Below are 13,591 nucleotides of genomic sequence, written 5' to 3'. Positions count from 1 at the left end.
AAAATCATATTTAAAAATGATAAAATAATAGTCATGGTTGGTCTTGTTGAAAAGATCTCGTAGCCAGGAACACAAATATGTAAGAAGCGAATTTTATGTTTGAAAACTATGACATTTTCAAATTTGAGTCTGAGCTTAAAATGCATGGGTGGATTTGGGAGAGAGGAAGAATGTAGATCAGGGGATAGGATGGGGCCCATGTGCTCAGAATGGAATTAATGGTGATGACATGCACGGTATCTTCCCTGCATGGGAGAAAACACAGTCTCCTAAGATATGTGAGTTATACGTGTAATTATGCTTATTAGTTTTAGGGCGTCAAACAAACAACATGAATAACACAGCGCGACTATGTATTTATACGAATTTGATAAGGGCCATGCTACGCGTTGGCCATTAGATCTGGCACAATCTAGCGGCTCAATTGATTCTCTACTTTTGCAAGAGAAGTCATATCGCAGAAATATTTGTAACAAAGGTTGTGTTGCAAAAAACAATTGCAACATATGTCATGTTGCAAAAAAAAATTGATCTTCACCTTTTGCAACATAAGTGATGTTGCGGAAAAACTTCTGCAACATATATAATGTTGCAGATTTTTTTTTGGTCTTCACTTTATTTGTAACATAAATGATGTTGCGGGAAAACTTTTGCAACGTAGGTATTGTTGCAGAAAATTTGGCAATGAAGATGATGTATAGAAACGTTGTGGTCGTTGCCGATGCATGTCGTAGGAGCATGTTGTAGTTCATCATCGTCATTTGCAACTTCGCCATTGCAATTGCAATAGGGAGGCGGATGGTGATGCTTGGGAACGCGGCAGAAGAGGTCGGCGGAGGCACGACTGCCCAACAGGCGCCGATCGGTGGCGGGCGGCGCCTTCGCCCGGCCTCATATATGGCTGCCCAAGAGACAACGATCGGTGGCGGCGGCGGCGCCACGTCCGATAAGGCGTCGGCTTGGCGGAAAGCTCAGACAAAGCACATGTGACGACTGCTCTCGAGAAAATCCAGATCATATCCCGCAACACACTAGTTATTGTGGTGGATGTGGTACGTGGCAGGAAGATGCTATGTGGTCCAAACAAGGGTGTGTGCTCTTCATGCCACACGATCATACGAATCGGACAACGTACAAGGCGGTCGATGCGTTAGAGTTATCCACCGACTAAACCAAAGCTTTTCCCATTTGATAAATCTCATCTAGATAAAATTTAACCGCATATCACATCTAAGGTTTTCACCGTAGGATTAAACTAGTTGTAAGATTTATGTAACTACCGCACGTCCCGCAGTCCTGCCTATCTGCGTTGTGTTGTCTTTTTCTGTGACCGGCTCAATGACAAAAATAACATCCTTTTCGTCAAAATCACTAATTAAGCCGTACTTTTTGTAAAGGCCATTCTCATCTCCTTAGGTTGTGACAAGTGATGCACCATGTGCGTCACTTATCGCAGTCGGGAGAGTTTTTTTTCCTTTTTCATAGATTTATTTATTCAAAATGTTTTATCTTGTTAACCGTATGTCTAAATCCCAAACCGTTTCGACCCTTCGATCCCTCATGTCGAGATCTTTGATACAAAATCTCATGTTGATAAGCCTCTGGTGGAAGCAAATCCGTGTCTTTTGTAAAAGCAAAAAACATATTTTTTTTCTTTTTCTGAGAGGCACAAATGTGTCTCCGTAAGAAGTAAATCAGTGTCTCTCAGAAAAAATATCCTTTTCACGCAAAAAAGAATGAATTTTTTTGTCTAAAAATCTAGTGAAAACCTTACAAAAATCGAAAAGCTAAAAAGTATCATCTAAAACCTGCAAACGCGTACATAAAATAAAAAACTGAAATGCCGAGGGAGCACCCACCACGCAACATGCGGCAATCCCATCAAAAGTGACCCTTGCGGAAGTCACGCAACGAGTACTTCTAAGCTATTTGCTCCCTTTCCGTATGTGCAGTTTTTTGTGGATCGGGTTGTGTGTGTGCACCCGTGGGCTATTATTGTTTAGAACAATAATACTAAACGTACAAAAAATTACACGTAATTACACGCTGAGTAGGATTTTTTCTATCTACTAACCAATCACAAACTCCCCCCCCCCCCCCCCCCGTGATTTTCAGAGGGGTGGACCATCTCCCCACCTATTGACCAATCAAATTAACTCTATTTGTAAAACTTTGTAACTCATTTGTACGTATAGCATTACTCTGTTTAGAATGGGGAGGCGATGTTCTTTTTTACATACTCATTTCGTGAGCTCTTTACCCTCCCGTTACATATAAAAGATAGAATCTAGTCTCAGAAATTAAAATAAAAGAAAAAAGATAATCTGGCAAGTTCAAAAAAGATAGAGAATCTAGCCCATGTAAAAATGCGGAGTTTTTGTAAGTTGTCAATTGCTCTTTTCATTTCTGGCTAATTTTATGTCGCTGTAGACGTGGTTTTTTATTTATGGTTGTTTATTGGTTTTCTGAACACAGTAAAATTAAAGTCGCTCACATATACGAGCATACACTCACCTCTATAAAAGCATGCACGCACATTCTATCCCTATGAGCATCTCTGGAAGACTGAGCCGGCATAGCATATTGAGATTTTATGAAGTTACCACGCGCGCTCCGTAGTCGACGGAAACATCTCCTCCCACTGAACGAGCATCGCTGGAAACCTGAAATAAATCCAGAAATAATGCGAGCATCAATATCAAGTCTGGGACTTAAACCCTAGTGGGCTACGGATATCACTGTCCTCCTAACCATCCAACCACAGGTTGAACTTGGTGTGTCTGTATGTTGTTATATGGACATTTTTTGTGTTCCCTTTCTAAAATGTGTTGTTTTCCTTTTTATTTTTTCTTTATTTTTTATTTAAATTCGTGTTTTTTGAAAGTTGCATGTCCATTGTCAAACATGGCTTCATCCCGACTCCTTAAGGGTGCAAGCGTTTTGTCGAGAGGACAGTTACATGTCTACTACTAGACACGTAACTGTAAGCATCACATCCCGACTACAAAATGCATGTCTTTAACACGCTTGTAACTAGGTAGAGGAGACAATATCAAGTGGAAACCACGTATTTAATGGAATCCTGAAAACCTCAGCCTAGCCCGTTGGATGCTATTTGTATGGACCAGATAGAATCATAACTGCTGTGCCCTATTTGCACAAAAACGCCCGCAACCAAGGATGATATTTTACGTGTACACCCTCAGGTCTAACAAGTAATTACAGCGTACATCCTTGCCCCTTATTTTCACTTTTTTGTCAGCCAAGTAGGATTTGTAAGCCATGCGCTGTTCCTAGGGATGACAATGGGTCGGGTTTGGGGCGGGTGGAGCTGGTCCAAATCCAATCCATGACTCATCTTCCTACCCTCTGCGCATCCACCAAATTATCCATGGGCAAAACTTGTGCCCATGTCCAAACCCACTGGATACCCACATACCCATGGAGATCCATGGGCATAGAAAAGTCAGCATGAAGCCTTCCCAAAGAGCAAATTAACTCATCATCATTCACTCACAAATGACAACATAAGCTACATGCATAAGTAGGAAACAAGTAATACGATGAGTCCTTAAGTGTGACATACCAGAGGTTGATTCTCCAGCATATAGCTCATGGAACAAGTTGCATATTTCCTGTCATTTCCCATTGATTCGCTCTTTCTACTATCACTGGCATATGGCCCCACATGTCATACAGGTATCCATTGGATATCCATGAAGCACAAACTATAACCATGCCCAACCCGGCTGTTCGTGGGTATCCATATCCATGGACCCATGGGCGAAAATGTGTTCCATACCCTTGCCCAACCGGGTCGGGTATCCATGGGTATCCAGATCCGTGGATAAAATTGCCATCCCTAGCTGTGCCTATACTTCACAACACATGCGTGCCATGTACGTTTGGATTTAAATTGAAAAACTAGCTCAATGGATACCAAAACTGTACCGACAAAATCACATTTGGGAAACCAAAAGAACAGACAGTCAATGCCCCAGACCAGACAACAGAAAACTGAAGGAAACTAATTTTAATATAGTCTACTAGTATCAGAATTCACTTGCAGTAATGCATGCATCGCTTCAACAACACATACATTAGTTAAGGCAAATGTTCCAACCGCATTATGCTAGGGAATTTTGTTACAAGATAGACACATCACTAACTGAACAGCCATAGTAAATCTCACACTTATACATCAAACATTGAGCAGACAACTCGAGTACACACGCAGAAGGACGTATCAGTGCACTACTACGACTCCAAACAACAGTCTTTTTTGTTGTTGAAATCTGCATATATCTTTACTGCCACCAGAAAACCTGAAAAATAAGAGTTGAACTTTTTTATACATAATACATTAAAACGAGTTTAACAACAATCTATGCAAATAGATACAGTAGTGCATGTCATCTTTATTAGCAAAAAAAGAACAGAATTATTTTCCAAACCAGCTCATTTCTTATTTCCCGTCGTACTACACAAATAATTATGCATACAACAAAAAGTCAATTTGGAGGACGGGTGCATTGAAGCCCGATATTTGGAATAGTATCAAAATTATATTTTGAAGTTTCAAAATGTTCTGAAAACAAATCAACATGGTTATATGGATGTATATTACACATGTGTAAATTTTGATACTGAAATAAGTAACCATGTGAGTTACACAAAAATGACAAAATCGTTTTTTTTTTGGAAAGATGAACTGAGCGTGCATTATTCACTATTTGAAAATCACCATTTTGTCATTTTTCTATAGCTCACATGTTTATTTATTTCGTCACCAAACTTTACACAACTGCAATATACATCCATATGATCACGTATAATTGTTTTCGAGTTTTTTAAGAACTTTAAACGTGATTTTAAAATTATTTAAAATATGGTCCTCCAATAATTAATCTAGTAGCAATGGCAAACACATACATTAATCAAGGATTTTTCTCTCACTGTCACTCACACTACTAGCACCACACACACAATAATTAATCTACAAAATTTGCAGCAGCGCATACAAGCCCTACACACAGCTCGAGTTTTCTCTTTGATAACTTCCATCTAGACACAATTTTCAATTCAGATACGTATCATCATCTAGATTCCATCTAGACAGTAGGGGTAGCAGTTTATAGATAAATAACAATTTTCATAGACAGTAGAGCATGCCATGGTTACACAGAGCACACACGCCAGGCAGCAAGCCAACAACACATGAATAGTCATAGATGTGTACTATAACAGTACCACACAATAATTATGAGCAAATGAATTATACCTCGCAATTTCTACAAGACCAAAATCTGGACAATATGACATCGATGGGGAATGCTCGGAGCACCGGGCCAAAGCACAGAAGACGAACACTACAGATGCTCATACCTTGGGATTAGATCTAGTATGACATCGATGGGGAATGCTCGGAGGACTGGCATTGTTGGCCGGAGACGAATCAGAAGCGCCGCTCGCTGGCCCTGCCCGGAACGCCACTCGCCGGCCCTGCCCGAAACGCTCGGAGACTCGCACGCTTGGCCGGACACAACCGCCGGAGAGGAATTAACCGCGTCGCTCGCCGCTCGCCGCTCGCCAGCCCAGCACGGAACGAGGGGATCCTGCCAGAGGGAAGCATCATCTCCCAACAGGTCTCCTAACCCTAGCGAAAGAATTTCGAATCTGGATGATTTTTCCTTTCGAATCGGGATGATACCTCCATGGGGAAAGGCACGGGACGGCTCAGCCGCCATGGGATGTTTCTGTACCTAAGTTACAGGATTCTTTCGGGGTTCAATTTGCAAATTGTACCTCTTTCCATCTCACAGCGTACGGATCCAATCCAACGGCACACGTTTGGGTTTCCATGTTTCCTCTGAATGTATGGTTTCCACTAGATATGTTCTCCTAGGCAAAGTGGGGTTCTAGAAGCGGCATTATCATTGTAATTGTCTCATGATTCTGAGCCGGTCGTTATCATTGTCTTGTCAAGTAGAGAGGCCCATCCGCCCAGCCAGCCGTTCGATCCTGCACCGATGGCCGTTTGATCGAGTCACCACAGGCTTGGCCTTTCTTCTCCAATCCCCATCCATCTGATTCTGATACAGAGCAACGCCGCCTGATGCAAAGCAGTACAACACCCTCCTGGCACCTTGCGTCGGCGACCTCGCGTCACTGGAGCCGCCGGCAATTGCTGCATCGCAGCTCCAAGAGTCGTCGGCAACCGCTGCATCACACCATCGAAGCCACCGGGTGCTGCTCCATAGCAACACCGAGCGTGGCGAAGAAACTTGGATGCATCGCCGATGAGCTCTGGCGAAGCTTCATTGACGCACCAGCGAAGCTTCATTGGAGCTCCGGCGAAGCTTCATTGCAGCATCGCCTGCTGTCGTCGCAGCACTGGCGAAGCTCCATCGTAGTGCCGGTGCGGCAAAACCTACAGGGTGAGGGCAGCAGCTCGGCGAAGCTCCATTGCAGCGTCGGAGTTGCAACGCCATGGCCGGCCCATCGCGGTCGTCGTCTCGGCACCGGCGAAGCTCCAGTGCAGCGCTGGAGTTGCAACCGCCATGGCCGTCGCAGTCATCATCACAGTGCCGACGATGCTCCAATGCAGCAGCGACGGGCGCGCGCGATGCTCCGTCGTAGCGTCGGCAGCCACGGTCGGAGGCGCTGATTAATTGCAGCACACCGTGCTCGCCTAGCTGATCTCCATGGATGTTGCTTTTTTGGAGAGGTAGCAGGGCAGTAGCAGTGTTGGGGCGGGCTATACGGCAACAGGTGACGGTGGTCAGCGACGAGGAGTTTGCAGCGTGTCTTTTGGGAGAGGTAGCAGGGTAATAGCAGTCGTGTGTAACGGCGGCGGTGGTCGGGAGAGGTAGCACCACCTGAGGAAGAAGAAGGCATGTGAGAAGAAAAACTTGTGGACGGGAGCTTTCCTGTGAAGATAACGCTACGAGGAGAAAGCGGTGGGTGGGCCAGTAGGGGACGCGTGTCGTTCGCTCGAGGGGGCTTACAATCGAGTGGGATCATCCGCTTGTTTTTAAACACTTTCCTTTATTCTTTGGCAATGTGTCTTCTATTCCCTTGTTTTTGTTTGTTTTGATTCGACTGTGTGGCTAGGGAAGAGAGTGTAACTGTTGTTGTTTTTTTGTAAAAGAACACCATCAGTTTTGCGGTTTGGGTTGTTTGGCGAACATTCTTCAAATTTGTCAACAATTATTAAAATTTATGAATATTTTTAGAATTTTATGAAGAGCTTTAATTCTTGGGCATTTATTCAAAAAAATTACGATTTTTTTGCCTAGTTGCAACTTGCAACTGGGACCAACCACTATTTTTTTCACCTCACTTGCAAGTCCATTGTTAACTTGCAACTGGGACCAACCTTTTTATGAATCTAGTTGCAAGTTTACCCATGACTCGCAACTGGTCTTGATGTTTTTTTAACGCAACTGGGCCCAACTGTTTTTTGGCATTAGTTGCAAGTTCATTCTTGATACGTCTCCAACGTATCTATAATTTTTTATTGCTCCATGCTATATTATCTACTGTTTTGGATATTATTGGGCTTTATTATCCACTTTTATATTATTTTTGGGACTAACCTATTAACCGGAGTCCCAGCCCAGAATTGTTGTTTTTTGCCTATTTTAGGGTTTCGAAGAAAAGGAATATCAAACGGAGTCCAAACGGAATGAAACCTTCGGGAACGTGATTTTCTCATCAAACATGATCCAGGAAACTTGGACCCTACGTCAAGAAAAAAAGGAGGAGGCCACGAGGTAGGGGGCGTGCCTACCCCCCCAGGCGCGCCCTCCACCCTCGTGGGCCCCCTGTTGCTCCACCGACGTACTCCTTCCTCCTATATATACCTACGTACCCCCAAACGATCAGATACAGAGCCAAAACCCTAATTCCACCGCCGCAACTTTCTGTATCCACGAGATCCCATCTTGGAGCCTGTTCCGGAGCTCCGCCGGAGGGGGCATTAATCACGGAGGGCTTCTACATCATCACCATAGCCCCTCCGATGAAGTGTGAGTAATTTACCTTAGACCTACGGGTCCATAGTTATTAGCTAGATGGATTCTTCTCTCTTTTTGGATCTCAATACAATGTTATCCCCCTCTCTTGTGGAGATCTATTCGATGTAATATTTTTTTGCGGTGTATTTGTCGGCGTTCTGGGAACGGGGGTCCCCAGACTTGCCTGCCTGCGGCGTGGCTCAAGCGGGGGCCCAGCATGGCCCATCTTCATCAGCTCAAGCTCAAAGACCCTCGCGAGGGGCCAAGCCTCGTGGGGCGGACGACAGGAAGCTTCCTCAGAGGCAGCCTCATCAGGCAGGCTCGCGAGGAGGCAGAGAGATCAAGGCAGGGGTACCTCGCGAGGAACCCGTGACGCAAGCCATGACGATCGAGACCAGGCGGGCGCCGGCCTGCGCAGTGTCCTTGTTTCCCCTTTGGTGCAAAGGGGGCAAGCACAGGCCAAGGCATCAGGTAAAGGTTACCATTCCGGTGCAACGAGGCCAAGACCAGCCGGATGGCAGGACGGAGGTCACCGTGGAGCCCAAGACGGCGTCATCGCCAGTGCTTTTGGCAGCCGAAGATCACCTTTGGTCAGGATAACTTGTACTAGATGTTCCCCTTCGAAATGGCCAATTGTTGGCGCCCTTCCCGCTCATTATTTGGGGAGAGGCCCATGGCCTCTACAAATAGAGCTAGCCACCACAGAGTAGATATCATCTAGACATCTAGACGCCCCAAGAACATCGAGAGATCTGGTAGAACCCTAGCAGAGAGAGAGAGGCGATGAACTCACCCTAGCAGTTCATCGCACCAACTCAAGAACACCTCTCGCGAGGCTGTTCTTCCCTTGTACTGTCCATCATCAGCCCCAGAGGCAATTCACCACACCACACACTTGAGTAGGGTATTACACCACAACGGTGGCCCGAACCAGTATAAACATCGTGTCTCTTGTGTTGTTCATTATTTTTCATCTTAGTTCGCTCGAGAGGATCAGACGTAGATCGGTACGTGAGAGATCTCCACGTGCACCCTAGTGTTCGAACCTCAAGGGTCTACCAGAACCCGAAACCCGACATTTGGCGCGCCAGGTAGGGGTGCGCCGGAGTCCTCCTTCCTGACGACCCGCTCTCCCCTGACATTGCATCCCGCCCTCATGGCGGACAACGCGCCGCCCGCTCCAGCTACGGATGCCGACACTGGGGCCAGGGGGCTCCGGGCCTTGGCCCTCGCCTTGCGGCAAGTGCAGTGGCCGCGCAAGTTCAGGCCCGAGATGCCGCCGCGCTACAACAGCGCGACGGACCCGAAGATTTTCCTACTGGCATACGAGGAGGCCGTCCTCGGAGCCGGGGGCGACGATCGGGTGATGGCCAACTGGTTACCCATGGCCCTCACCGGCGTCCCGCGCGCGTGGCTCCTCGACCTGCCGACGGCCTCTGTCACCTCCTGGGAGGAGCTGCGCGACCTCTTCCTCGCCTGTTTCGCCACACCAGTGCCGCCCGTCGTCGCAGCTCTCCTGGGTGGCTCCCAGGAACCGCCCTCGAGCCATCACGTCAAGCCGTTCACCCGCCGGATCAGCACCACCTCCAAGCGCCAAGAAGCCCCCCAGGCTGGGTGGCGCCCGAGGCCGATCTAACCTTCGACTCGGAGGACCACTGAGGGAGTCCAGTATTAGGGGGTGTCCGGATGGCCGGACTATACCTTCAGCCGGACTCCTGGACTATGAAGATACAAGATTGAAGACTTCGTCTTGTGTCCGGAAGGGACTTTCCTTGGCGTGGAAGGCAAGCTTGGCGATATGGATATGCAGATCTCCTACCATTGTAACCGACTTTGTGTAACCCTAACCCTCTCCGGTGTCTATATAAACCGGAGGGTTTTAGTCCGTAGGACAACATATAGAACAATAATCATACCATAGGCTAGCTTCTAGGGTTTAGCCTCTCTGATCTCGTGGTAGATCTACTCTTGTACTACCCATATCATCAATATTAATCAAGCATGACGTAGGGTTTTACCTCCATCAAGAGGGCCTGAACCTGGGTAAAACTTCGTGTCCCTTGCCTCTTGTTACCATCCTGCCTAGACGCACAGTTCGGGACCCCCTACCCGAGATCCGCCGGTTTTGACACCGACATTGGTGCTTTCATTGAGAGTTCCTCTGTGTTGTCGCCGTTAGGCTCGATGGCTCCTACGATCATCAATAGCGATGCAGTCCAGGGTGAGACCTTCCTCCCCGGACAGATCTTCGTCTTCGGTGGCTTCGCACTGCGGGCCAATTCACTTGGCCATCTGGAGCAGATCGAAAGCTACGCCCCTGGCCGTCAGGTCAGATTTGGAAGTTTAAACTACACGGCTGACATCCACGGGGACTTGATCTTCGACGGATTCGAGCCACTGCCGAGTGCGCCGCACTGCCACGACGAGCATGATCTAGCTCTACCACCGAACAGTGCCCTGGAGGCCGCACCCGCATCGGCTTCGACCCTTAATTCAGAGCCAACTGCGCCGATCGAGGACGGGTGGTTGGACACCGCCTCGATGGCTGCGATCCTAACGGCGATCGAGCCGAACACCAGCCCCGCACTCCGCGAAACCCATGACTCCAAGGACCCAGACTCCTCTCCGAACTCCGAATCCCTCGCGCCCCTGCCGATCGAATCCGATCGGGCGCCGATCATGGAGTTTACTGCCGCAGACATCTTTCAGCACTCGCCTTTCGGCGATATTCTGAAGACACCAAAGTCTCTCTCTTTATCAGGAGAGCCCTGGCCGGACTATGGTCAGCAAGGTTGGGATACGGACGATGAAGAAATTCAAAGCCCACCCACCACCCACTTTGTAGCCACTGTCGACGATTTAACCGACATGCTCGACTCCAACTCCGAAGACATCGACGGTATGGACGCCGATGCAGGAGACGATGAAGAACCAGCGCCTATCGGGCCCTGGAAAGCCACCTCGTCATATGACATATACATGGTGGACACCCCAAAAGAAGGAGATGGCGATGGAACAGCGGAGGATGACCCCTCCAAGAAACAACCTAAGCACCGGCGTCAGCGGTGCCGCTCAAAATCTCGCCAAAACAAATACGGTGATTCCAGCACGGGAGATAATAATACTCCGGAGAGTGCTGAAGAAAACCCCCTCCAGCAAGATTCAGCACAGAAGGATGGAGAAACCAGCCCTCATGAGAGAGCGGCAGACAGAGAGGTCGAGGACGATAATCATATGCCTCCCTCCGAAGATGAGGCAAGCCTCGACGACGACGAATTCGTCGTGCCAGAGGATTTCGTCGAGCAAGAGCGTTTTCAACGCAGGCTTATGGCCACGGCAAGAAGCCTCAAGAAAAAACAGCAACAGCTTAGAGCTGATCAAGATTTGCTAGTCGACAGATGGACTGAAGTCCTTGCGGCCGAAGAGCATAAACTCGAACGCCCCTCCAAGAGCTACCCAAAGCGCAGGTTGCTACCCCGATTAGAGGAGGAAGCACTTGATACGGCCGACCGACCACCTCGTGGCCGCGACAGAGAGGCCTCTCGGCCCTCCACTCAAGCCGCACCCCGTACCAAGGCACGGGAAAATGCGCCAGACCTGCGAGATATGTTGGAGGACAGGGCAAGGCAAACAAGATCGATCTACGGATCACGTGGGCGCCCCACGACTCGAGACAATAACCGTCACGCCGGACATAAATCCGGTAGGGCCGAACACAGTAGACAAAGCTCATTGGAGCTACGTCGTGATATAGCCCAGTACAGAGGCGCCGCACACACACTATGCTTCACAGACGAAGTAATGGATCATCAAATCCCCGAGGGTTTCAAACCCGTAAACATCGAATCATATGATGGCACAACAGATCCTGCAGTATGGATCGAGGATTATCTCCTTCATATCCATATGGCCCACGGCGATGATCTCCACGCCATCAAATACCTCCCACTCAAGCTTAAAGGACTAGCTCGGCATTGGCTTAATAGCTTGCCAGCAGGATCAATCAGTTGTTGGGAGGACCTGGAAGCCGCATTCCTCGACAATTTCCAGGGCACTTATGTGCGGCCACCAGACGCCGATGACCTAAGCCACGTAATTCAGTAGCCAGAGGAATCGGCCAGGCAATTCTGGACACGGTTCCTAACAAAGAAAAATCAAATAGTCGACTGTCCGGACGCAGAGGCCTAGCAGCCTTCAAGCACAATATCCGCGACGAGTGGCTTGCCCGGCACCTAGGACAGGAAAAGCCGAAGTCTATGGCAGCCCTCACGACACTTATGACCCGCTTTTGCGCGGGAGAAGACAGCTGGCTTGCTCGTAGCAACAATATGACCAAGAACCCTGGTAATTCGGATACCAGGGACAGCAGTGGCAGGTCGCGTCGCAACAAGCAGAAGCGCCGCATTAACGACGACAATGCTGAGGATACGGCAGTTAATGCCGGATTCAGAGACTCTAAATCCGGTCAGCGGAAAAAGCAATTCAAAAGGAATCCTAGGGGCCCGTCCAGTTTGGACCGAATACTCGACCGCTTGTGCCAGATACATGGCACCCCCGAAAGCCGGCCAATCGCACCAACAGGGATTGTTGGGTGTTCAAGTAGGCAGGCAAGTTAAATGCCAAAAATGAAGACAAGGGGCTGCATAGCGATGACGACGAGGAGCCCCGGCCGCCGAACAACAGTGGACAGAAGGTTTTTCCCCCACAAGTGCGGACGGTGAACATGATATACGCAACCCACGTCCCCAAAAGGGAGCGGAAGCGCGCGTTAAGGGACGTATACGCGGTAGAGCCAGTTGCCCCAAAGTTCAACCCATGGTCCTCCTGCCCGATCACCTTTGATCGAAGGGACCATCCCACTAGCATCCGTCATGGCGGATTCGCTGCATTGGTTCTAGACCCAATTATTGACGGATTTCATCTCACTAGAGTCCTTATGGACGGCGGCAGCAGCCTGAACCTGCTTTACCAGGATATAGTGCGGAAAATGGGCATAGATCCCTTGAGGATTAAGCCCACCAAAACGACCTTTAAAGGCGTAATACCAGGTGTAGAGGCCAACTGTACAGGCTCAGTCACACTTGAAGTGGTCTTTGGATCTCCGGATAATTTCCGAAGCGAGGAGTTAATCTTTGACATAGTCCCATTCCGCAGTGGCTATCACGCACTGCTCGGGCGAACCGCATTCGCCAAGTTCAACGCGGTACCGCACTATGCATACCTTAAGCCCAAAATGCCAGGCCCTTGAGGAGTAATTACGGTCAATGGAAGCACTAAACGCTCCCTCCGAACGGAGGAGCACACGGTGGCCCTTGCAGCGGAAGTACAAAGCAGCCTCTCCAGGCAGTTCTCCAGTCCGGCCACTAAACGACCGGACACCGTCAAGCGCGCCCGGAGTAACCTACAACAAGACCGCCTGGCATGATCCGAGCAGGCGTAGCAATGCGGCCCCAACCCCAGCCCTCGCAAAAAGGCGACACCAGTGCTTCGCGTACATAACTATGCTCTAGAAATACCATGGGTACAGGGGAGGGGCACCATCACGGCACGCCCGAAACACGGCTTAAACAGCA

General features: G+C 48.6%; 1 long non-coding RNA gene across 1 annotated transcript; it reads right to left on the bottom strand.

Annotated features, from left to right (window-relative positions):
* Positions 1-4,018: 4,018 nt before the first annotated feature.
* LOC125556016 lies at positions 4,019-5,828 on the bottom strand. Its single transcript, XR_007304974.1, has 2 exons — positions 5,386-5,828; positions 4,019-4,325 (listed from the first exon to the last, which is right to left on the bottom strand). It is a non-coding gene; the product is annotated as an uncharacterized LOC125556016 (long non-coding RNA).
* Positions 5,829-13,591: the final 7,763 nt, after the last annotated feature.

This window comes from Triticum urartu, chromosome 5 (genome assembly GCF_003073215.2).
Source record: "Triticum urartu cultivar G1812 chromosome 5, Tu2.1, whole genome shotgun sequence".
NCBI classification, from domain to species: Eukaryota; Viridiplantae; Streptophyta; class Magnoliopsida; order Poales; family Poaceae; genus Triticum; species Triticum urartu.
The sequence above is the reverse complement of the archived record's forward strand: the minus strand, read 5'-3'. Positions and strand labels throughout refer to the sequence as shown.